Below are 24,230 nucleotides of genomic sequence, written 5' to 3'. Positions count from 1 at the left end.
CATAAATATAACACTATTTCAGCTCTGTTGTTTTTTTCCAATTATCATGAACAATGCTGCAATAAACAATTGTGTATATACTCCTTGGGCACACATAAAAGAGAATTACTGGTATGGATAAACATACCTTCAAAGTTTCTAGATATTGCCAGATTGCTTGATAAAATGGTTTTACCACTGTATCATTCTCCCTAGGATGTATGAGAGTAGGAAATTTTCTGACTGTATAGTGATATCTCAGTGGTGTTTTAATTTGTATTTTCCTGATTACTCGTGTTATTGAGCATCACTTAAAATACTTATTGACCATCTGATTTTCCTCTATCTGAACTACTCATTTTTCCTATTGCTTTTTTTCCCTTTATTACATTTTGGATACTCATTCTTTTATATTTGTATACATTGCAATTGCAAAATGTCTTTCCCAGTCTGTGACTTGTGTTACCACTTCACTTCTATTTGTGGTAGGGTGGGGTAGAAAAGGGTTTTTTGGTTTTGTTTTGACCAAGTAAAATTATATTTTTCTTTATGTGTATGTGTGCCTGTGTATTTGCATAAAAAGCATTTCCTACCAGATGCACATAAGAATACTTATATTTGTATTCTAGCTTATATTTCTAATCTAAAAATGACAAGGCTTTGCTTTTCATATTTAGCTGTTTTATCTGTCTGCAATTGATTTTTGTATATGGTTGAGAAAAGGGTCCAGCATATTTATTGATTTCCCAAGAACCTGCAATGTCATTCCTTTCCTACACCCAATCTCCATTATAATGTGGTCTGTTTGGTGCTTGTATCCTGTTCGGCTGGTCCATTTATTTATTCTTAGAACCCATACCACAGGGTCTTAATATTTGCAGCTTTAAAATATGTCTCGCTATCTGATAGAACGGAGTCTTCCTATCTTGCTTTTCAAATTCATCTTAGTTATTCCTGACCCTTTGTTCATCTTCCTAAAAGTAACATCTAGTACTGTGTAAAACTCATGGGATTTAGACTGGCATTGTATGAAGTGAAATTTGTAGAATAACTTGGTGTGAATTGACATATTTATGGTGTTGAGTTTTTCCCCCCATGAACATACAATGTGCTTCCATTTCCTCAGGTCTCCTGTTTTGGTTTCTGGTAAAATATTATTATTTTGCTGTAAGTCTCTTACGTATGTTTTATACCGGAATTACTACAAACCCTATTTTGTTGCCTTTATAAATAGTGCCTCCCCTAATTAATTTTTCATGTGCATGCAGTCTGTGTTTGAAAATTTAATTAATATTTCTATATTGATCCTAGATTCAGCAAGTTTTCTAAACTTGCATATTAATCCTAATTAATCTTTTGATTTACTTGGATTTTCTTCACAGATAATCATATCATTAGAAAGCATTACAATGCATTTCATTCTCTTCTTTCCTAATTCTTAGATTTTTAATCTCTTTGTACAGTCTGTCTGTGACTCTGACTTCCAGAGGTCCAGCCCATTCTGAAGTGAAGGGGTTTACTTGAGGTCAAAGACACCAAGGCAGTAGGGAAGCCTCATTAGAGGCTGGCTACTACACACAGGAAATGTCCATTATATATTAGAATCATGTTTTATGAATGAACAAAACATTTTTCTCTCTATTCTTTATTTTCTCCTTTTGAAGCAAAGTTTGCTGAGTATCATATAAACCTATTGTGTCATTGAGTGGAAATTTGTTTATGGGTTCTAAATTTCAGATACAAAGTTGGTGTAACAATACAAAGTAACTTGATTGCACATATATTTTCTTAATTTCATCCAAATCCCCTTTCTTAGTACAGACCTAGTTTTTATCTGTCCACTGGATTCTGGCTAAAGAAATATTTTTTTTCTTTCATCTTTATTGTTTAAATTATGAAAGTATGATAACATTTACAAGAGACTTGGAAAATACAGAATGAAGTTATATATAGTTCCACTATACATTACAATTATTTTTTTAAGTAGATAAATTAAGATTTTTTCATTGGAGTTTCAATGTTAAACTCTTAACATTTAATAGAATGAATATACAGAGAAGTAGAAGGATAGAGTAGGCTTGAAAAGCACTGTGACCAATTCAACATAATTAAGATTTATACAATTTTCATACACCAGTAGCATACAAATTCTATTCAAGTTCCCATAAGCTAGGAGACACTGGAACATATTCAGAAACATACAACAAGGTGCAGAAACTAAATAATTTGATAGCTGTATATAAAGATAGGGAATCCCCCATGCGGTCATAATAGTCAAGTTGAGGTGTCTTTTATTGTTCTTATTAAATAGTTGATCCCTTTTCTTCTCTGCTAATAAGGTGAAACTATGGCCATTTGGAATCCTTGTCTACATGAAAGTCTCTTTCCTGATGTTGCGATGGTATTAGTGGTAATCTGGCCATCAGCTGCCTGAATGGCCCTCAGGAAGGTCACAGCAATGTTGTCACAGAGAATGCACGCCTCCCAGGAAACATTGATGCCTCATATCAGCCTCCCCTCCCATGTTTCCTGAAGAGTTTTGCTTTCCTCTGACCTTGGATAATAGTATTACTATGCATGCTCACTTTCAAAATACTGTTAACTAACATTTAGGCCATCTTTACATTTCACAAAGAGCTCACCTATGTGGCATTGCCCTTGGTTCTCATCTGGGCTCTGGAAGGCATCACACTGGCCTTAAGTCACACTTGTAGAAATATCAGAACCAGAACTAGAACTCAGATCTTCTCCCTTGAGTCTCTGCTCTTTTAATTACATCATAACAACACTGTGAAGTGCCAACACTGTTTTCTTATTCATAAATTAAAGTCTGTTATCTAAGTCACTCGACTTACTGTACTTGCAACATTGAAAGTTTCCAGGAAAGGGTATCTCTCAAGTAATTTCTTCCCGAATAACTGACTTTTATTGTACAAGCTGTTTCACTGTTTAGAAAACTTAAGCTTTCTCATCTGTAAAATAGCTGTACAATCATTTCTCCTAATAATAATTGTTACATGAAACTAAATGAACTCAATGTAGTTAAGATCTTAGGCATGTTATTTTGGCTTCCAATGGCATATTTCAAACAAAGCCCAGTGCTAGACAAATCAAGAGTGTAGAGGGAGATGGAGATCTCTGATGAAGACCTCTGCCCAGGAAAGATCATAAGTTAAGCAGTTTTTCCTAGTATGTTTTTTATCAGGTAGTTTTTCGGTCCTTTAAGCATTATGGCACTTCCCTGAAAAATTCCCATGGACAAAAAATATTGCATAGGATTTCAGGGGCAATTGCAGATTAGCTAAAACTCATCTTTGGATACCAGTGACGTCCTCTGATTTTGAGGCCTGTGGTCTGCTCTCAGGATGCTAAGTGTAGGGTGCAGTGACATTTAACAGTAGGCTAATGCCCTGGATTAGTTTTAATGGTTTGCTAATATTAGTGAAAACATAAAGCTTGGAAATCATTTCTCTTGACAGGTAAAACGCACTTTCACATTCAGAGTGGCAGCTTTGGGTATTTGGGTTAGCAACCCAATGGTTTGAGGTAAAGGATTTCTGCACAATTGATAATAGACAATGAATATTTATCTTCTCCATTCATTTGATTAAATCTGTACCCTCGCAGCTGTTGAAGGACATTAGCCCCTTGCCGTCGTTCAGTCACTAAGTCGTGTCTGACTCTTTGTGACCCCATGGACCGCAGCACTCCGGGCGTCCCCATCGTTTACCATCTCCTGAAGTTTGCTCACGTTCATGGCCGCTGAGTCAGTGATGCTATCTAACCATCTCATCCTCTGTTGCTCCCTTCTCCTTTTGCCTTCAGTCTTTCACAACATCAGCCCCTTGTAGCCACAAGGAAAAGAAAGCTAGCCCTGTGTCCTTGTCTTCTCTGCTTGGCTCTGAGGTTTCCAAGGCTGCTGGACACCAGCAAGTAACCTTTCCTCCTTGACCTTGAGCAGTATTGTTGATTAGGGAGACTCAGAGCAGAGAGGGTGATCAGATGGACTAGATTTCCTTCTCTTGCTAGTCCTTCAAAGTAAGAGGTTGCTGCTCTCAACTGGCTTAAAGAAAACTCAGAAACAAACAAACAAAAAAAGGATTAGCTAAAATTCCTTTGGGTAGGCAGTGGCTTCTCAGGAAAATGGTCTAATGAGGGGAACAGCAGCAATCAATGTTCAAACAGGGGTCAGCGGGTCAAGTCGCGCCATTGGATTTGGCTGGAATGGTTCAGTCGATAACTGACCTGGCAGGAAATGACGATAAACAAAGTGCACCATCTTAAATTCAGGTGTGGGCCGAGGAGAGGGCACTGACCCTTGGGATTTCTTGATTAGAACAATCGGCAGCGGGTTATTTCTCAGAGGGCTATCAACAGATACACCTACTGAGCTGAGTGGTGACCTCAGAGCTGTGCTCTCTGCCCTCCTGCTTGTTTGCCCATCTTTGCAGGCCGCCATCCAGTTCTGTTACTGAGCGAGCACCTGCCCATGCTCATGAGAGGCCCATGAGTATCTGCATGTAAGCTGGGGTGTTCTTTGCTTTAATCTGAGGAGGACCATATTTTACTTGCTTTGCCAAGTCTCAAGGAGAGTATTTTGATTTCCACTTTTATATAATTATTGATGTCAAATGGATCTTAAAAAATGATTAAATGAACGTAAAGCTACGGGACTTCCCATGTGGTTCAGTGGTTAAGGATCCACCTGCCAAGGCAGAGGACAGGGGTTCGATCTCTGGTCCTGGAAGATTCCACATACCTTGGGGCAACTAAGCCACAATTCCTGAAGCCCAAGCCTTAGAGCCTGTGCTCCGCAACAAGGCAAGCCACCGCAGTGGGAAGCCTGTTCACAGCAGCTAGAGAGTAGCCCCCATTCACTGCAACTACAGAAAACCCACCTGCAAAGCAGTGAAGACCCAGCACAACTGAAATAATAAATAAATTTTAAAAAGGAAAGTAAAGCTACAGCAGAGATCCTGATATTCAACATCTCTGGTTCTGTGTAGCAACAGTATCGTCAGAGTCTCAGATCTGTCATATACTGGGCAGCAAAGAGGCTCAGAGTATATGGAGTCCAGAACCTGCATTTTACAGATGTAAAGTTGGAACCCTAAGTGCTTACGTGATGTGCTGGTCACAACTCAGTGCTCTTTCTAGTGAAAAAAAAATTATTATTTGTATTTTTTGGTTATATTTCCATCCAACATGACTTTATCCTTTAATGCACTTAAAGAATAACAATTCTCTCCAGATTCAGGGGAGAGGGCTGGTGATTCCTGTGATGATCACCCCAATTGCTTGTGTCCCAGCTTCCCTTGCTGAGTTGCAAACTATTCACACCACAGCTGGAGTACAAGCTCTGGGGTCTGGGAGGAACGGGGAACGTGCGTTCTGTGTCTGGTGCCTGGTGCAGGGGGAGCTTGCAGGCAGCCTTTGTGCTTTTGAGAAGCTCCCTCCTGTGTTTTGCAACACAGCTCAGCAGCCTTCTTCTGTGCTTCTCCTGTAGATAAGTTTCAGCTTCCCTGGTGGCTCAGACAGTAAAGAATCTGCCTGGAATGTAGGAGAGCAGGGTTTAATTCCTATTAGTCGGGAAGATCCCCTGGAGAAGGGAATGACAACCCACTCCAGTATTCTTGCCTGGGAAATCCCATGGACAGAGGAGCCTGGTGGGCTACAGTCCATGGGGTCACAAAGAGTCGGACACGACTGAGCGACTTCACACATCTCTAGCAGCAGCTTTTAGGACATATTGTCTCTGTTGTCCTACCAGGCGGTGAACTGCTTGAGGGCAGGAACTATCTCCAGTAGGAAACAGCCAAACATTAATAATTAAAAATAACTGTCATCAAATGCTAGGTGAAAGAACAGCCTGTACATTGCGCAAAGCTCTGGTAACATGAAAGAGAAGCAATGAGTGAGACAGAGAATAAGAGGGAAAGAGAAGCAAAAGGGAGAACAAGAATTGTCATTTTGGTGGGAGTTCTAAGGAAGGTTTAGGTCAACTTCCTTTTCATCTTCTAAGTCAATTTGCCTGTCGGAGCCTGGGTGCAGAGGCTCACCCGGCTGGGATACGCTGGCTTTATCGCCAGCTGCTGGCCTGGCTGATAAAAGAATTGTCCTTGATGTTCTGGAATGGAGAGAAAGGCAGACACCGACAGAGGGGTATGGGGACAGCCCCCTGCGGAGCCCTGAGCTGTGTGCAGATGGCAGTCTGCTTGCTTTGAAGCCTCCCCCTTGGGAACTTCAAACAAGGAGAGGACAGACAGATTATCTACGGGAAATTAGTACCTGACAGGGCTCAAACCTGCTCTCCCTGCCACCTTCATCTCCTGAACGCAGACGCATTTACTCTCTGAACATACTGAGCATTTAGTAAAACAGAGTCTCACACACCCTTGGTTTTTCTAAAACAGAAAACTTTACATTTCAATACTACCCATCTTGACTATTTCCATTTTTTTTGCTTCACTTTGAATCCTTCCTTTCTCTAGGTTTTGGAAGGTTCCCTAGGGAGGAAATAGGAGAAGGAGAGCCAGGAAAGCCAGGTTGGCAGAGTAAATCCACTGTCCTTCCCTGTCCTAAGATGCTCATGAAATCAAATTCAGATAGAATGCCCACTGGGGGTCAGGAACAGGTCTTCCCCCTCTGCATAGACATAAACCTACATACCTCAGAATATTTGCTTGACTCAGTGGCTGAAGTAGAGAAGCTTATCTTGGACTACCCTGGGAAACAGATAGGATTTGCCTTCCCTGGTGGCTCAGATGGTAAAGAATCTGCCTATGATGCAAGAGACCCAGATTTGATCCTTGAGTCGGGAAGATCCCTTGGAGAAGGGAATGGCTACCCACCCCATTATTCTTGCCACCCCATTATTCTTGAAAGATTAGGAGCCACAATTCTAAACAGGTTGTGACTTCTGACCCATCTGTATTTTTCTGTCTTCAGAGGCTGTCAGAATCCTGTATTAGAGTGACTAGCTGAGAATCCCATGGACAGAAGAGCCTGGCAGGCTACAGTCCATGTGATCACAAAGAGTCGGACACTCCAGAGAGACTAACACTCCATCCACTTACCCACCCACTCCTCCAACCAATCATCTACTCCCCAGCCATTTATCTATTTCACCACCTACCCTTCCATCTACTCACTTGAACGTGCAGCAGATAGTCCACTTTAAGTTGACCTGCTATATACCCAAAGCTATGATAGAGGCTGACAATGAGTACAGGATAATATATGGCCTGTCCTTGTTCCCTGTGTATTCTACACTACTGTAGAATACTGTATATTCTAAACTAGTACTTTATGCCACCCTCTTATGCTCTTGCCTTTGATTTGTGTTGGTTAACCTGTCCGTCAAATTCCTCTTGAGGCCACCTCCACCCCACCCCTGCTGCCCTACACCATAGAGTACTGATTTCACACCATCTAGGTTGATCTATTCATCCTGATGTGCCCAGCACTGCCCAGGAGTTCCTGGGTTTTAGCACTGAAAAATCTCATTTCCTAGGACATTCCTCGGTCTCAGGTAAATCAGATCGGCTGTTCAGCTTGCTGCAGCCATCTCAGATTCTCTGTGAGTGGTGCTCACAGTGGACCCAGTTCTCCCATCCAGCCCCACCCAGGAGGCCTGAGCATCGCCCAGGGATTCGTCAGAAATGCAAATTCTTGAGCTCTTCCCTGATCCACTGAAGCAGAAACCGGAGGAGTCATCGCCTGTTACCCAACACAGAATCTGTGTTTTCACAAACTCTCCAGATGATCCCAAGGCACAGGAAAGCTTAGGAGCCACGCTTCTAAACAGGTTGTGACTTCTGACCCATCTGTATTTTTCTGTCTTCAGAGGTTCTCAGAATCCTGCACGAGAGTGACTAGCTGATCTGATAAACTAACTATGGCCAGGTGGTCATGGTGATAGGATATTCCCTGAACTAATAATAATTAATAAAGAAGTAAATAAGCATGCAACTAAGGAAATTAGATATGATGACTGAAGAAGACTGAAGCAGCAACAGAAGCTGGGAAGCCACATCTGGCAGTCAAGGGGTGTCTCCCCTTGAAAGGGCAATGTGCATGGGAGCCCAAAGTCGTGCCAAGCCCTGGTGGGCTGCCTGGGAAAGCGTGTCCCTTTCTAGGTCATATTTTCACAGAGTTGGTTCTATAATGCTTTTGTAGAAAGCCTCTACAGTATTTGCCTGGCTGTATTTTGAGTGCGTTTGGAGCACTGTCGACTTTGTCTGTATATAAAGCCAGTTCCAAGAACCATGCTGGGAGGTAGGAGTCAGAGAACCTGGCCTGTCATCTCAGCCTGGGCACTAAAGGACTTTGCGCAAGCAATTTAGCTGTTCTGACTTGACTTCTTTCATTCGCTAATAGGTGTGATAACTCTTTGCCCTTCCTCAAGGATATTATGAAGCAGATTCTTTGGAAAACCATGTCATTGCAAGTGGTTGTTTCCACGATGGTTGATTTATATACTCCTAGGTTGTACAGAATGACACACTATGTGAATGAGTTATACATTCCCCTATTGAATATAATTTTTTTTCTGGAATTATGTAGAAATGGCAGTAGTAGAAATTATACAATGGAAGGATCTAGGGAAGATGCAAGTGAGCAAGTCAGGAAAGTACCTCAGGTACAGCGAGACCCTTTGTGATGAGGCTCTTTCTTAGGGTCACAAGGAAAGCATTAATAATAATAGAAGATTCTTACCACTAAAGTCTCAGCATAGAATTGTGGTGGTGGTTTAGTCACTAAGGCATATCCAACTCTTGTGACTCCATGGACAGTAGCTTGCCAGGCTCCTCTGCCCATGGGATTCTCCAGGAAAGAATACTGGAGTGGGTTGCCATTTCTTTCTCCAGGGGATCTTCCCAACCCAGGAGTTGAACCTGGGTCTCCTGCATTGTAGGCAGATTCTTTACTGGCTGAGCTACGAGGGAAGCCCCCCAAAGCCCATGGTGGTGGTGGTTTAGATATGTTTTCTAAAGTTGCTCCTGTGTGTAAGGACTGGACACGTCCCAGCAGGTACAGAGAGGGTCTCTGACCTGTATTCCTGATGCCAGACGTGACCAGAATACAGAAATACACAACACGCACCACATCCTTTCCATAAAGAAACACCACTGAGTGAAAGGGTATGATAATAAAACACAAATTTAGAAAAAAAGATCATGCCTGCACTCACAGGCACTTGGAGGCACTGAAAACAAGTATATAACTTATGTGGGAGGGAATTGCCACCTGTGGCTGATGGGTGAGTGAGAGAAGGCTTTTCTCAACAGGCAGCGTTTGAGTTGAGATCTGTAAGAAGAGAGAAAACTGGTGTCCCCAAATCAGAAGGAGCTGTATTTTAGGCAGGGGGCCATCGAGGGCTTGACATGAGCGTGGGCTGAGGAAGTTGGGAAAACAGAGGGACCAGTGTGGTCCGAGCCCAGTGATGGGTGAGGAGGGTGGAGAGAGCTTAGGGAGGTGGAGACCAGGCTCCTTGAAACTAGGGAGAGATTTCCCTGGTGGTCCAATGGCTAAGACTACAAGCTCCCAATGCAGGGGGCCCAGGTGCCATCCCTGGTCAGGAAACTAGATGCCACATGCTGCAACTGAGGGTTCACATGCTGCAATTAAAAAAGATCTTGAGTGCTGCAACTAAAGATCCTGCGTGCTAAAACTAAGACCCATGTAGCCAAAAAAATAAATAATATACCTTTTTAAAAAAAAAACAGTGATGTTTAAGCAGAGTGAACATTTAATATATTATCCAAATAGGATTGCTTTTGAAAGTGAGAGGAGGCACTTTTCCTAAGTACCTCTGGACAGTGGGTATCACAGGTAAATTGGAACTTAACATTTTCCCTAATTTTGAGCAATGTGGTGACATGATTTCTGTTTGCAAAAGATGGTTGCAGCTGCATGTTGAGAATCCATACTGGGAGAGTGAGAAGGGAATGTGAGCTGTGGGAGCTGAGGTGAAGGCTATGGTCCGGAGGGGAGGCCCCAGTTAGGGACTGAGGCTCAGACGGTCACAGTGCTGGGCAGGGGATGCAGACGGCAGTTTTGGGTCATCAGAACCAAGAGGCACCACTTGCACTTAGAAAGGGCAAATGTAGAGCAATTAAAATGAAGTGCTTCTTTACCCAGCAGGCAGTAATACCTGCAAACTTGTTACTCCAAGACGGAGTGCAGGCTGACAGCCTGCAAAGAGGTTAAAAGAAAGTGCATGCAATGAGTTGCTAAGGGAAACTAGGTTATTTTGGAAACATACATAACATTGAGATATTAATTTGAAGGAAAGAATGATGTCTTCTCCAAACCAACTTCAAAAGCAGTCAGTTCAGTCAGTTTAGTCGCTCAGTCATGTCCAACTCTTTGTGACCCCATGAAGTGTAGCACGCCAGGCCTCCCTGTCCATTACCAACTCCCGGAGTTCACCCAAACTCATGTGCATCGAGTTGGTGATGCCATCCAGCCATCTCATCCTCTGTCGTCCCCTTCTCCTCCTGCCCCCAATCTCTCCCAGCATCAGAGTCTTTTCTAATGAGTCAACTCTTCAAAAGCAGTAGAGGACTGAAAATCTTCCATTCTTACCCTGCTTGGCAGTGTTCATATTTTAAATTTGCCGCTGCCTGCTTACAAGCTCAGATCCTCCTCATTCTAACCAACCAACAAACAAAAAATTAACAAAATATAACAAAACCAAACATGAAACAAAAAGCAAATCTTTCACTTAGCACTGGCAATCTTCAAATGACCAAACTGTTTTCTTTTTCCTTTGGTCACGAAACCTCTTTAAACCACTAGTCTTCATGGTCTTGCCGTCTGTTTATCCCTTAAAAGAATGGCTTTGATTTTCCATCCTAACAACCTTATTGAAATATCTGTCTAAGCAGTGGTCCCCAACCTTTTTGGCACACCAGTTTCATGGAAGACAGTTTTTCCACGGGCAGGGCAGGATGGTTTGGGGATGATTCAAGCATGTTACATTTATTGTGTACTTGATTTCTATTATCATTTCATCACTTCCAGCTCAGATCATCATCATTAGATCACAGAGGCTGGGGCCCTCCCCGTCCAAAGGATTTTTATGTCAATATCCCCTAAGATCAAATACAATGGGGTTTCTGTTCTTATTCCTTCTTTCCTATTTGCAGCACTGGGCGATCTGTGGTCCTTACAGATCTGAGACCCTCATCTCCTCAATGAACTTTGACCTCCATGAGAATGGGGACTATGCCTTATTTATCCTAGCATCTTTAGAAGCTAGCCTACTGCCTGGCACATAATAGATGCTCAAAAACCATTGTTTAATTGGATTATGTATGAAGTGGTCTATGGGGTTCACGGCCAGATTCCCATGCCTGAGAGATGGTGGATGCCCAGTGAACGTATGTTGAGTGACTGAAAGAATGACTTCTTGGGCTGATGAGAGAGTCAGAACATATCCATTGCACACCCTGGGGTGCAGCCCTGCGTTAGGCGCACTGGTATCATCTTTGAAAGTGCTTTGCAAACACATTAATCCTGACCAGCAGGAAAGCTAACATATTTTAAAATTAAGATTTCTTTCAAATTGTGCAGAGCAGCAGTCCCCAATGTTTCTTGGCACCAGGGACTGATTTCCATGCACCGGGGGTGGTGGGGTTAATTTTGGATTATTAAACCCGTTGCATTTATCATGCACTTTACTTCTAAACTAATGCTGAAGCTGACGGGAGGCACAGGTACAATGCATGGGGTCTGGGGAAGCTTGGTGTCCAGGATCGACAATCCTGGGCTAACAGACAATACCCTTGGTATCTTGGATGCTTTCCCCATGCGCTTGTTAAAGGAGGATCAGAGGTGAGACTGCCTCTTGTCCCTGAAAAAGGGTCTCCTTAGGGGCCATGCTCTGTTTTATCATCCCCTTCTCAACTTTCTGTAAGGGTGACAATATCGAGTGAGAGGACGCCACTACATCTGAGACTTACCTTGTCTTCATGCAGAGCTCACCTCATGGGACCTTGACTCCATCACTGACCCGTTTTGTGACTTGGACACATTACTTGAATTCTCTGTTTCTTAGTTTCATCATCTAAAAAGAGGGATAATAATATCGCCCGTTTGCTATTACACCCCAGTATGAATTTTTAGCTGAGATCTATGTATGTAATGGGCTTTGCACACACCTCGTGTGCACTAAATGCTCAGCTGGCAACCCTGACGGTGTTGCTGACTGTGGTTATAAAGACGGACTCAGACATTCTGCATTTCCATTTTAGGAGTCCCCCACCTTTTTTCCTCTTTCTCTCTTTCTGAGACTATTAAAAGTTATTCTCATTAGTAAGGACATTTTCCCCTCCTTTCTCACCTCCTCCCCCCACCTCCCCCTAACTCTGTAGGCTCCTAGGTAAGAAGAAACATGTGTTTCTTATCTGTGAGTAACTGAACGTCTATTCGAGTCCTCTGGGTGCTGGGAGAGCTTAGTCACTGCTGGGGGTGAGGCGTCTATATTGGGCCACAGCTCATATCTGTCGCCGCTGTCAGTATCAAAAATAAATCTCAGAAGCAGCTGCGGGCTTCAGGGTTGAGGGTAGGACAAGAAGCAGCTGGAGAGTTTTCTCTGGGAGGAGAGGTTTAGAGGGTCCCTCAGACCCCCTCCCGACTGGAGAGTCCCCAGGAGGACTCAGGGGACTTGGCGTGCACTGCACTCCTAAGTCACCTTGTCACACAGGCAGTAGGGACTCACAGCGAGTCCTAAGGGACACAGAGGCAGGTGGCACAAGAGGAGACTCCGTGAGGCTTCCTGTGCTCCCATCCCCCCATGAGGGGTCACACGGAGCTCTCTCTTCCCTGGATACATGCCTGGGAGGTATCAGCCCAGGGAAGCCCAGCAGGGACTCAGAGCTCAGGGCTGTCCTCCGGGGGCTGCTCACGTGGGCACCCTCTGCCTCACACTGACACCCCAGACTCCCAAAAGGAAACAAAGCAGGTGTTCAACATAAACCATGTTGTCTGCACAAAGAGTTCAGGCACTGAAAATCAGCCTTATAAGTTAACCGGTGATGAGGACACTCTGAGAGCCAAGTTCCCAGATGCCAGCCAGGGGCCAGGCTTGCAACCGGGCTTCTCTAGCCACAGTGGCCTTGGGCCCACTGTGTCCCTTCCTTTCTGCCCCAAAGGGCAATCCTTCCCTAGAAAACCGTAGTGTTCTTACATGTTGGCCAGTCCTCCTGGGGAGGGGAGTTTATTGGGAGAGCTGCGGTCTAAGCAGGGCCTTTGGCTACTGAAGACCCCGCAGGAACCACAGGGGGTTCCCAGTCTTCTGGGTCAGTCTCAGCACCCCCCAGCTGCATCCCCCCGCCACATACCCATGTTCTCCATCAGGCCTGGATCTCTGCCTCAGATCACCTGCCTCCTGAGTCCTTACTTGCTCCTCCTCAGGTGGTGATGGGCCTACATCTTTCCCCTTATTTTCACACCCTTCATGGACACACCTCTCTTTCCCCTTATCTTCCTGGCTTCCTGGTTGCCAGCGACTCTGCTAATGCCAGGAGACCCGAGTTCGATCCTTGGGTCAGGAAGATCCCCTGGAGAAGGAAATGGCAACCCACTCCAGTATTCTTGCCTGGAAAATCCCAGGGATAGAAGAGCCTGGTGGGCTGCAGTCCATGGGGTCGCAAAGAGTCGGGCACAACTGAGCGACTAACACACACACACACACACACACACACACACTGCTAATGCCAGTGGTAAGTGAGCTGGTGAGGACTGGTTCCGATGCCCAGCGCTGTGAAACAATCTGTTAGTCACTCAGTCATGTCCGACTCTTTGCGACTCTATGGACTGTACCCCACCAGGCTCCTTTGTCCAGGGAATTCTCCAGGCAAGAATACTGGAGTGGGTTGCCATTCCCTCCTCTAGAGGATCTTCCTGACCCAGGAATTGGACCCAGGTTTCCTGCATTGCAGGCAGATTCTTTGCTCTGTGAGCCACCGGGGAAGCTCCAGCACTGCCGTGCCCCTAACACACTGGCCACCACCATCTGATCTGACAGCTGTCAGAGTTGAGCCCAGCTTGCCACAAGCTTTAGCACTCCGTCCACTGCTAATCAACCCTTCCCCGAGGGTGCCACCTTAGCCCTGGAGGAGCCCTTCGGTGACACGCCTGGCTCCCTGGCTTCCCAGGGGTACGTCGGTGCTGAGACTGAACCTGTCTTTGGTGAAAGGGACAATGGGGTCAGAAAGAAGCCCCCTGCCAACTCCCAGAGATGTCCCTTCGTTTCCATGACAGCACCAGAGAAGTTCTAAACATCAACACCAAATATTAACAAAGTGAGGACCACACTGTCCCATCCCCAAGTGCTGCAACTACTCTCAGACCACTTGGCTCTGTGGCTTGATTGCCTGTTCTCCTTCTAAATTAAAACATCACCCCCAGCAATGGGGCAGTAGGGTCGTGGGCAGCCCCCCAAATCCTCCCTGCCCTTCCAGCCTCTCTTCCCATCTCATCTTGACTTTAATTCTCACCCCTCTCCCTCTCTGTCTGTTCCTCCTTCTGTGTCCTCTATCTTTCTTTCCTTTCTTGATGAAAATTAAGAAAAAAACAACTTGATAGATTTTCCAATAACCTTCTAGAAAGTCTCACCGGGTTACATTTTGCTTTAATAGCATTTAAGCCAATCTGCCTGATGTTGCTGTAAAGGTCAATTAAATTCACCCTAAAAATTTCACTTCTGGCTCATTATACAATTGGAAAATGAATTAGAAGCACATGCTGCCCCTGAGGTTTCTGATATTTCACTAATGAATATGTCTTAGATGGGGGGGTGGGGGAAAAGGTGGCATGAGCCACCCAGCTGCTCGCAGTGTTACTGGCCTGCCTCAGATCACTGCCCCAGGCAGTGGCTCGAGACGAGTGGGCGCTGCTTAGTCCTGTCTCCACTGTGCATTAGGCATCATCTTCAGTGCCTGCAGGGACGGTGTGCCCTTCTATGTCCCCGCTGTACATCTGGAGCCCATTCTTAAACCCCAGGTCGGGCATGTAGCTCTCCTTTCCCCCCACTGGCTGCCCTCAGTATGGGCTCAAGGACTACAAGTTCAGTTTAATATCAGCCTAAATAAAATATGGGGCTTCCCAGCTGGCTCAGTGGTAAAGAATCCGCCTGCCCAGCAGGAGATGCAGGTTCAACTCCTGGGTCAGAAAGATCCCCTGGAGAAGGAAATGGCAACCCACTTCAGTATTCTTGCCTGAAGAATCCCATGGACAGAGGAGCCTGGCGGGTTACATATAGCCCATGGAATCACAAAGAGTCAGACACAACTTAGAAACTCAATATGTAAGGAATTTGGCAGCAGCGGGGGCTGGGGGTGGGGTGGGGAGGGGATGGGGGTGGGGACGTACATTGCAAAACCAGTGATGAGTTGATCTAGGGGCTCTTGGATTCTGATAAAGTTGGGGGATGTGCCTGACAGGCAGAGAACAGTGTACGGAGGAGAAGAGTATGTATTTCTGGCTTCACTGGGGCGGAGGCTATAGGGAACACACAGTTAAAGTTGCCCCTGACTTATGAAAGTCATTTTGTTTAAGTTTTTTAGTTTCCTTTGATGTGGACCGCTTTTAAAGCCTTTGCTGAGTTTGTTACAATATTCCCTCTGTTTTATATTTTGGTCTTTTTGACTGTGAGGCATGTGGAATCTTAGCACCCAGATCAGGAATTAAACCTGCACCTCCTCCATTGGAGGCTGAAGTCTTAACCAGTGGACCACCAGGGAAGTCCCTAGGAGAGTCATTTTTAAATGACCTTCCTTATCCCCCACACTAAAAAATAAACCACCAGATAAGGCAGTGCTTCCTAGTCCCTGAGGGGTCTGCAGGGAGCAGAGTGACCCTAGGAACCTTCTATTCAAGGGTCTTATGTTTCAGGTAGAAGGCTCATTTATTTGTTCACTCAGCATATTTATTGATGTATTAATTTCATAGAACTAACCTTGGAAGCCCGCACTCTGAAACTGAACAGCCTCCTTATTATGGATTGAGGTTTCCTTTCTGAGAGTAAAGTTATTTTTAAAGGAAGTTTCCATATCTAAGTATCTAGTTTCAAAACAGGTCCTGACATCCATATATTGCTCACATCAGGGTTTTAGACAGACAGACAAGGCTACAACTGATCCTCTCACAGGACACCGCACACTGGTTTTCTATTTCAAGGCAAGATGTCTCCAAATCCCATAATGCAAGTTATTGGACGTTTTCCTTACGGTTTAGGTAAAAACTGAGCTGCATTAACTGAGATGTATGGAGACAAGCTCTCAAGTCCTTCAGGCAGAAGGTGCTCAGCCTGTATGTCCTACAAACATCCAAAAAGGATTTTAGGTTTTCAAAGCTGGAAAGCACATTGAAGTCATGACGTGGGGTCCTGCTAAGTGGGGGAAACGGAGGTGGCTTTCCTCAAGTAGTTAGTACATGAGCGAGTTGCCTGCCCCAGAGCCTCAGGACGCTCTCTCGTCTTGGCTTCTTCTGTTTGTAAACTTGTGCTTCTCTTATGAATGGCTCTCTGGGAGATGGAGGCCACTCTAATGTGTGTCCAGACGGCCCACCAGGCAGTGAGGAAGGAAGGGCGTAGACAAGTGGGCTTGCCTCTGAATCCCAGGCGGCTCTGTAACCTTCACTGACATGGCTTCCTCCAAGCCCGCCTCTGTGAGACCCTCATTCATGTCTCTCCCTGTGTCCGTCTTCGTCTCCCAGTACCTGGACCTTCTTGTCCTTTATCAAAAACCTATGTCAGTCGATGCTCTTGGAGTCCTATTGATGCCATGGGACTGAGGCTCTTCAGAGTGTCCCCAAGAAGGAACCGTGGAAGTCAGCTAGCCACCGCCTCCCTACACTGACTCCCTGCCACCCAGCGTTGGAGCTGCAGAAACAGGAACCCACATGGAAACCTAGGCTGCAGGCTGATGAAAACAGAATGAGGGGAGGGCTCCCCTTTCCTTCTGTCTGAGCCCAGCCTGCAAACCACAGCCATGGAGACTCAGCATTCCCAGCCGATTTCCACTATGAGAACAGGGCCCCTCCCTCTTCCTGTCCACCTTCTCTTCCCTGAAAAGACACCACGAGCGCAGGCTGCCACTGGGGCTGGAGGGCCATCCTAAACTCGTGGAACTGGTTAAATTGAGGAAGCATTCTGATGCATCCTTAGCTATTGATCTCAAGGGGCCCAATATAATCAAATTTCAGATAAACCAGTCCAGGGCCTGAGAGTGAACCTGATGAGTTCGGGGTGCCTGTAGAAAGGGGTACATGAAATCAGGATATTAACACATATATATGGAATCTAATAAATGGTACTGAGGAACCTATTTAGAGGGCAGGAATAGAGAGGCAGACATAGAGAACAGACATGTACACAGTGGAGGAAGGAGAGGGTGCAATGAACAGAAAATAGCCCTGACGTACACTAGCATGTGTGAAATAGATAGCTAAGGGGAAGTTGGGCTTCCCTAGTGCCCCAGACAGTAAAGAATCTGCCCACAGTGCGGGAGACCTGGGTTCGATCCCTGGGTCAGGAAGATCCCCTGGAGAAGGGAATGGCTACCCACTCCAGTATTCTGGCCTGGAGAATGGAATTCCATGGATAAAGGAGCCTGGCAGGCTATATAGCCCATGGGATCGCAAAGAGTCAGACATGACTGAGGCCCAAGAGGAAGGGGATGTATGTTTACACACAGCTGATTCACGTTGTTGTACGAAAGAAACCAACACAACATTGTCAAGCAATTGCCCTCCAATTTAAAAAAATCAAAAATAATTTTTAAAAAGGGGATGAAATGCATGAGGTGCCTCGATTTGTGAGAGGCAGAAAAGGAAGGGTGAGAAGAGATGGAAGGGAAGTGACGGTGCAGGGTAAGATCAGCCAACCCCAGAATTACCCGGCATTCAAGACACAGAAGGACTGTATCCTGTGGAATGTTATGCATCCTTCTGGAGGTGCAAGCAGGTAGGGAAGAAAAGGAGGGAGAAAGGAAAGCAATTCAGTGAGAGACAAAGAACATCAATGAGGACAGAACACATCAGGAGAGAAACCTCAGATTACTTCTCTGCCCAACGCAGGGCTTCTGGCCGCTGGTGTTTGGAGGGCATCTTTCCACTGCTGCTGGTGAGAGGACCAGGCAAGGTCGACCTGAGATCCTCTCTTTGGACTCACCAGTTTCAATTAAGACTGTAACAGAGGCTAATTATTACTTTAAACCTTCCTCCCAGACACACTCTCCCTCTTGCTCTGTACGGATTGCTTAATGGCCCCAGCACAAGGCTCTGAAACTCCAGAGGTTCCCTATTAATTCTTTGCCTCCAGCAGGGACCAGGGACTTCCAGAGTGTTGGGTTTCAAGGGAACATAGGCTCAGCAATTCTCTCTTTCTCTTTCACAGAAACAAAGGCTTAGCATTGGGAGAGCATTCGATTTCGATTTTGATAGAGTTGGACCTTCCGCTGCATCAAAAGGTTTCCCTCCATGCCGTCCCTGGCTGGGATTACCTGACTTTGTTTGAGCGCACCTGGCGACAGAGAGCTTGTTACCTCCGGGCCATTTGTTGGAGAGCTCTCGCAGTCAGAAAGTCTCTAAGGCTGAGCTGACCTCTGCCTCTCGCTAATTTCCATTAGTCTCAGTTCTGCCTTGTTCTAAAGGTTTCTGGGTTTCAACAACCCAAGGTCATATGATTCCAGCAGTACCTGCACTTAGGGGACAGAACTGCTGCTGTGTCTCGTTGCCCTCTGCCCAGGGGATCTGCCACCTGGACTGCCCATCTGTCTTGGGCTCGAGGTGCTTAGGCTCTTCTTCTTGTCATCCTGCCTCTGCTGGACGACCAGGGAGACAGACGGTATATACTTCATTTACTGCTTGGTGCTTGGTGACATGCTGTACCGTGAGACAGTGTGTACGTGCCCTGGAAGGCAGGCCTTCATGTCTCCACTTTCCAATCACGCGGAGGCTCAGAAAACATTACCTAGGTGACTCAAGGTCACACAGCTGGTGCATGGCAGAAGCCAACGTTCAAGAGACTCTCTGCTAGACTCCAAAGCGGGTTTTCCTGCGTCACGCTGGACAAAGACGTGGATTACATGGCTTACCAACTAGGAACGTGCCTCTGAAGACAGCCACTCAGGAAAATCCAAAATATGTTATGTTTATATAGACTAGCTGATCGGTTAGCAACCTGAGCTCTTCCAGAGATAGTCCCTTATTTGTTCAACTAGCCTAACTCGTTCCTCCAGCTCTGCATTTGAGAGCTGTTTAAAACAAACAACTGAGAATGATGCAGCAGAGCCTGAGTATACTCATACCCACCTGCTTGGCCCGGCCTAGGGAGCTAGATCCCTCCTCCACACTCTCCCTGTTTCTACAGGCATGTGCATGAGCGCATGCATACACACACACACACACACACACTTTTGTCTTTTCATCCTTTTTTTTCTCTCGAGTCTTGTCCCAAATTTACCTGGGCAAAAGCAACACAGAACAAAAACATGAATGCCTTTTGGAGGTGAGGGGCAGTGATCCTCAGCATCATCAATAGACTGCGGCTGGGACTTGGGAACAGCCAGGCAAGTGAGTCGTGACGTTGTGATGGGCAGATGGGGTCTGCTTCTCAGTGGGGGATGGGGACGCTGGGGACCCGCAGGCTGATACTAACCCAGGGAGCAGAGCATCGGAAACCTGGACCCACCTGTCTGCAGGTACAGGGCACCTATTCTCCATGGATCTCCAAAGCCCAGAGGAATGAATGTTCAGAACCAAGAACCTACCTTGCCTGAATTCAGTGTGTGTATGTGTGTTCTCCCCCCAAACACACACACAAATCTGTGTGGACTAAAAATACCTGTGCACTCCATGGGACTGGCGACCACTGACAAAAGATTTCACATTTGCAGTCAGAAATGACCCTTGGATTACTTTTGAAAGAACCTCCCATACATTTTAAACAGGTTGGTGGATTCATCATTTAGGCTACTGCCAAGAGGCAGCTATTAAGAGATGTGGCAGGGAATGGCATTTTTCTTAAAAGGTTAAAAAAGAAGGCAGTTATTTTCATCAGTGCCATGATTTTTCTGGTTTAGAAATAAAATCCATCTGAACTTGGGATCCTTTAGACAAACCAATATCTTTGGGAAAGTGGGTTAATAGGAAATGTGTGTGGAGGAGCCAGGTTGTCTTCTGGAATCTTCTGGAATGAGCAGGACACGGTGTGTGCAGATGCCAAGACAGATTGCTGGTGAGTGGGAAGAAGGGCCAGCCTCTCTCCTCCCAGGCCCCTGGGACGGGGGAGCCGAGGGTCGGAGGGAATCACAGGAACAGTTAGCAGTCTGCAAGCAAATTAACCAGCAGATTAACTTCTCAGATGCCCAGCTGGTTGTCCTCTCAAATCCTGCAGTCCTACCCGTCTGCCGGTTCCACTTTGCAGCAGGGCTGGGAAAGCGAGGCTCAGCTTCAGTTCCTGGTCCTGCCAGAGAGCAGAGCTCGGGGGCTGGGGAGCGCAGAATGGAAGCAAGAGCAGGAGGCCAGGCGGGCAGGAGGTGCATGTACGGCTGGGGCGTCGGAGAGGGAAAAAGCCGGCCGCGTGTGTGTGTGTGTGTATGCACACACTAGTGTCTGCATCTGTATCTGTTCTGTGTGTGCATCTCTGTAGGTGCATCTGTGTGTCTGTGTGTGTATATGTGTGCTCTGTGTGTCTGGGTATATGTGTGTACATGGGTGGGTGGGTGACATGGGCAGGGAATAGGTATGGTGGGTGAGGGCATGTTGAGGGCACAGAACGAAGATTTAGCACAAGCCCAGATGCCACAGGATCCCACACCAGCAGATGGTGCTGTAGGTACAAATTTGAAGGAGGCGATGCCTGGATTGCTAGAGACCTAGAGGGGAAGATAGCGTTGAACGCAGGGATTAAGGGACATCACACCCCGTCTGCATGGAGAGCATGGAGCCTGAGGAAACCTTGAGCACACCTAGCAGCTCTGTTTCTCCACGAAGGAGCCTGTGTACTTTAACGCTGATTTAAGCGCCTGCACTAAGGGACCTCCTTTAGTTCCCTCCTCACTGGCCCTCCGGACCCATCACAGTGAGAACCTCACAGTCTGGGAGCAGCTGGGAGTGTGGGGTGCCCGTGGTTTCACCGGGGAGGTCTTGGGGCTGCATTACCCGGGCCACCTCTCTCCCACCCTTTCCCTCTAGTCCTTCTCTCTGCCAGGTTTTATCAAAGCATCTCTCCCATCTCCTCATCCCTTCCTTCTGGGAAAGCCCTTCACTACTTCCCAGGGGGACCTCACCTAGTTCTCTCCTTGGGATCTCTGCCCACAGTCTCTCTGACTCCCACCTCATCTTGCACACTGCCAGGAGGTTAATCTTCCCTAAGCTCAACTCTGTGATTGTATCTGTGGCCCCAGCATCTCAGCCGTCTCCACTGCCAGCCCGCCTCAGCCTGGAGATGACACACCTTCCCCTCCTGCCACTTCTTCACCTGCTCCTTCCAGAGCCAGCCCGAGCCTCTTCCTTTCCCTCCCCCGCACTGAGCTCTGTCAGCCTCTCTCTCCACCATTCTACCGTGTGTGTATTTAAATTCGTCCTTCTTCTGTTCCATTTCCAAATGCCCCACTCCCTTCAAATCTCCCCCTTCATGAGCCGCCTGCTCCACGAAGCACCCCGCTGACCTGATCTCGCAGCATCCACTCCCAGCTCAGACCTCCCTGAGCGCCCTGCCCTGTAACCTGCCCCCTCTTTCACACACTGCCTGCAGTTCCTTGCAGAGCTCACCCCCGACCATGAAGTTGACTCACTTCCTGTTCCCACCTCTATTCTACCTGGGAACTCAGTAGAGCCCTTGGGTAGATTAACACAAACGTTTACCACTATTTGCTTTTTCCTTAGCTAAGCTTCAGTGTGAGGATGTTGATGGCGATCTTTCCCCCAAGGCCAGAAACAAGAAACAAGAGACCCTCGTCTTTTTCCACTGACATTTCCCTTCTGCCTTCAGTTTCCTCAGCTCCTAACTGGGGGCAGTCGTGGGCTCAGTCATTTGTTTTGTAACCCCTTTGTCTTGTCCCCTCGGGACTGACAAGGCTTCCCTGTCCGCCCGCCTTCTCCCATCAGGGGCAGCTGAGGGAGGGAGGATGGGACTCATCTCTTGGCTCAAACTCTCGCCCACTCTCCTCCCCTCTCCTCCTCTCCAGCTCATGGGAGCACCGTCGTTTCAGAGAAAGACAGTCCCTTCCAGGCGCATGCCTCACTGTGTCATTCTAACATGACTCTTCCTACCCTTCCTAGCTTTTTCCCTTCCCCTTCCAGGGGCTGTGGACATAAACCAGGACCCAAGAAGCTCTGCAGCCTCTGACATCTGTTAATGCTCCTGAGCTTCCCCGAGAAGCTGGCCCGTCCTTTCCTTGCTCCTTTTTTAAGCCAAATAAAATTTAACATTATTTCAGATGGCTTAGTCGATGCCAGCTTTCAGGCTTCCAAATGCTATTTCTAAAAATTTATGTTCTCATTTTATTTTATTCTTAGTAAGATTATATAGACTTTTAGACACAGAAGGAAACTTCAGTGATAATTTAGAAGACTTAATTGTGGATCTCAAGTCAGCTGCCATCGTCACATCCTTTCTCTCCTGTCCCCGTCCTCCTCACCCAGGATAGTGCTCGGAATTCCTGTTGGGAACAGGGTTAACTCCAAGGCCTTGCCTCGGTCATCCAGGTGGGAGCCATCACTACAACGTGAACACTGCCGGTTGCTTAATCCATCTTCCCTAACCCCAAGGGTCTTCATCCTTGCTAGAGGTCTAGATCGGCTGGCATTTGCTGATTACTATGTGCTGTGCGGAAGTCATCACATTTGATTTAGGCCACCTCTCTGCAGTGTGTGTGGGTGCTAAGTTGCTTCAGTCGTGTCGGACTCTTTGTGACCCCACAGAATGAGGCCCAACAGACTCCGGCCCAACAGACTCCTCTGTCCATGGGATTCTCTGGCAGGAATACTGGACTGAGTTGCCGTGCCTCCTCTAGGGGCTCTTCCCGAGCCAGGGTAAACCTGTGTCTCTTATGTCTCTGGGTTCTTGACCACTAGCATCACTCTGCAGGATAGATGCCAATCACACAAGATGGAAGAACTGAGACATGAAAAGTGAAAGTAACTTGCCTAAAGGTCTGCAGCCTTCAAGAGGTGAGGCTAAGACATGAGCCTGGGAATTCTGATTACAGAGACTTGGCCTTTAACAAGTCCATGCTGCTGAGCTCTGGTGAAGGCGCAACCCAGAGGAGGGAAAGTATTTCCTCAGTGAAAAACAGCAGAAAGGGAGCAGGTGGGCTTTGGGTGTAAATGGAGCTGAGCTGAATCCTGGTTTTTACTAATGCTTGTGTGATCTTGAGGTTATTGTAACTTTTCTGAGCTTTTTTTTTTTTCTTTTTAATAGTAAAACAGGATAATGACGCTATTTCAAAAAAAAAAAGCACGTGAGCTGAAGTTCTCAGTGTAGAATGCGTGGCAGTGCTGTCTGGTGAAGACTAGGTATTCTCTGAGTGTCAGCTTCTTCCCTTTGAGTAGAAGTTCCAAAGTCCTCACTTTGTTGGTGGACGCACCTGTCCTGGTTGGTGTGTCTCTGGAACTTAGCCCAGGATCTGACACCAGGCTGCGAACCGGTGGGGCTCCTCTTTAAGCTGTATCCCTTTGTAGCTTTGAGCAGGACCTCAGTCTCCCCTCCCCATGGGGTACGAGGCACATTACCATTTCCAAGGTTCAAGGCCTTCTAGTTCCCTTGAACTTTCAAGGTGAGAACATGCTGATAGAAAGACACCAACTTGCAAAATTTAGAAGCTGATTCTCAGAGAGAAAATGATTGAAATAAAACCCTTTCAAACCGGAGTATAGGTATGAGCATCAGAAATGACCTGTGGGTACTGCCATGTACATATCTATACCTATATATATTTAAATTTTTATTTTATATTGGAATATAGTCAATTAACAACAGTGTGGTAGTTTCAGGTGGACAGCAAAGGGACTCAGCCATACATAGACTTGTATCCATTCTACCCCAAACTCCCCTTCCATCTAGGCTGCCACATAACATTGTATTTTAAAGATATCTTTGAGCTCTCCCCCTCCACTGAATCCCATTCCATCATAATGTTTGCTGGGAACTCAGATCTGTGGTTTAAAAATATCCCTGTTTCAGAACCACCATGCTGGACCTTGTAGAAGGTGTTGTGATGGGGCTATTTAAGAAC

At 46.3% G+C, this 24,230-nt stretch overlaps 1 protein-coding gene across 4 annotated transcripts in view; it reads left to right on the top strand.

Moving 5' to 3' along the window:
- The window catches only part of NTM (neurotrimin), a 951,991-nt gene that overhangs the window by 469,842 nt on the left and 457,919 nt on the right, over positions 1 to 24,230 (top strand). The window lies entirely within an intron of this gene.

The sequence above is a fragment of the Oryx dammah genome, unplaced genomic scaffold, assembly GCF_014754425.2.
Source record: "Oryx dammah isolate SB20612 unplaced genomic scaffold, SCBI_Odam_1.1 HiC_scaffold_15, whole genome shotgun sequence".
Classification (NCBI taxonomy): Eukaryota; Metazoa; Chordata; class Mammalia; order Artiodactyla; family Bovidae; genus Oryx; species Oryx dammah.
This window is presented reverse-complemented; position numbering and strand designations above follow the sequence as displayed.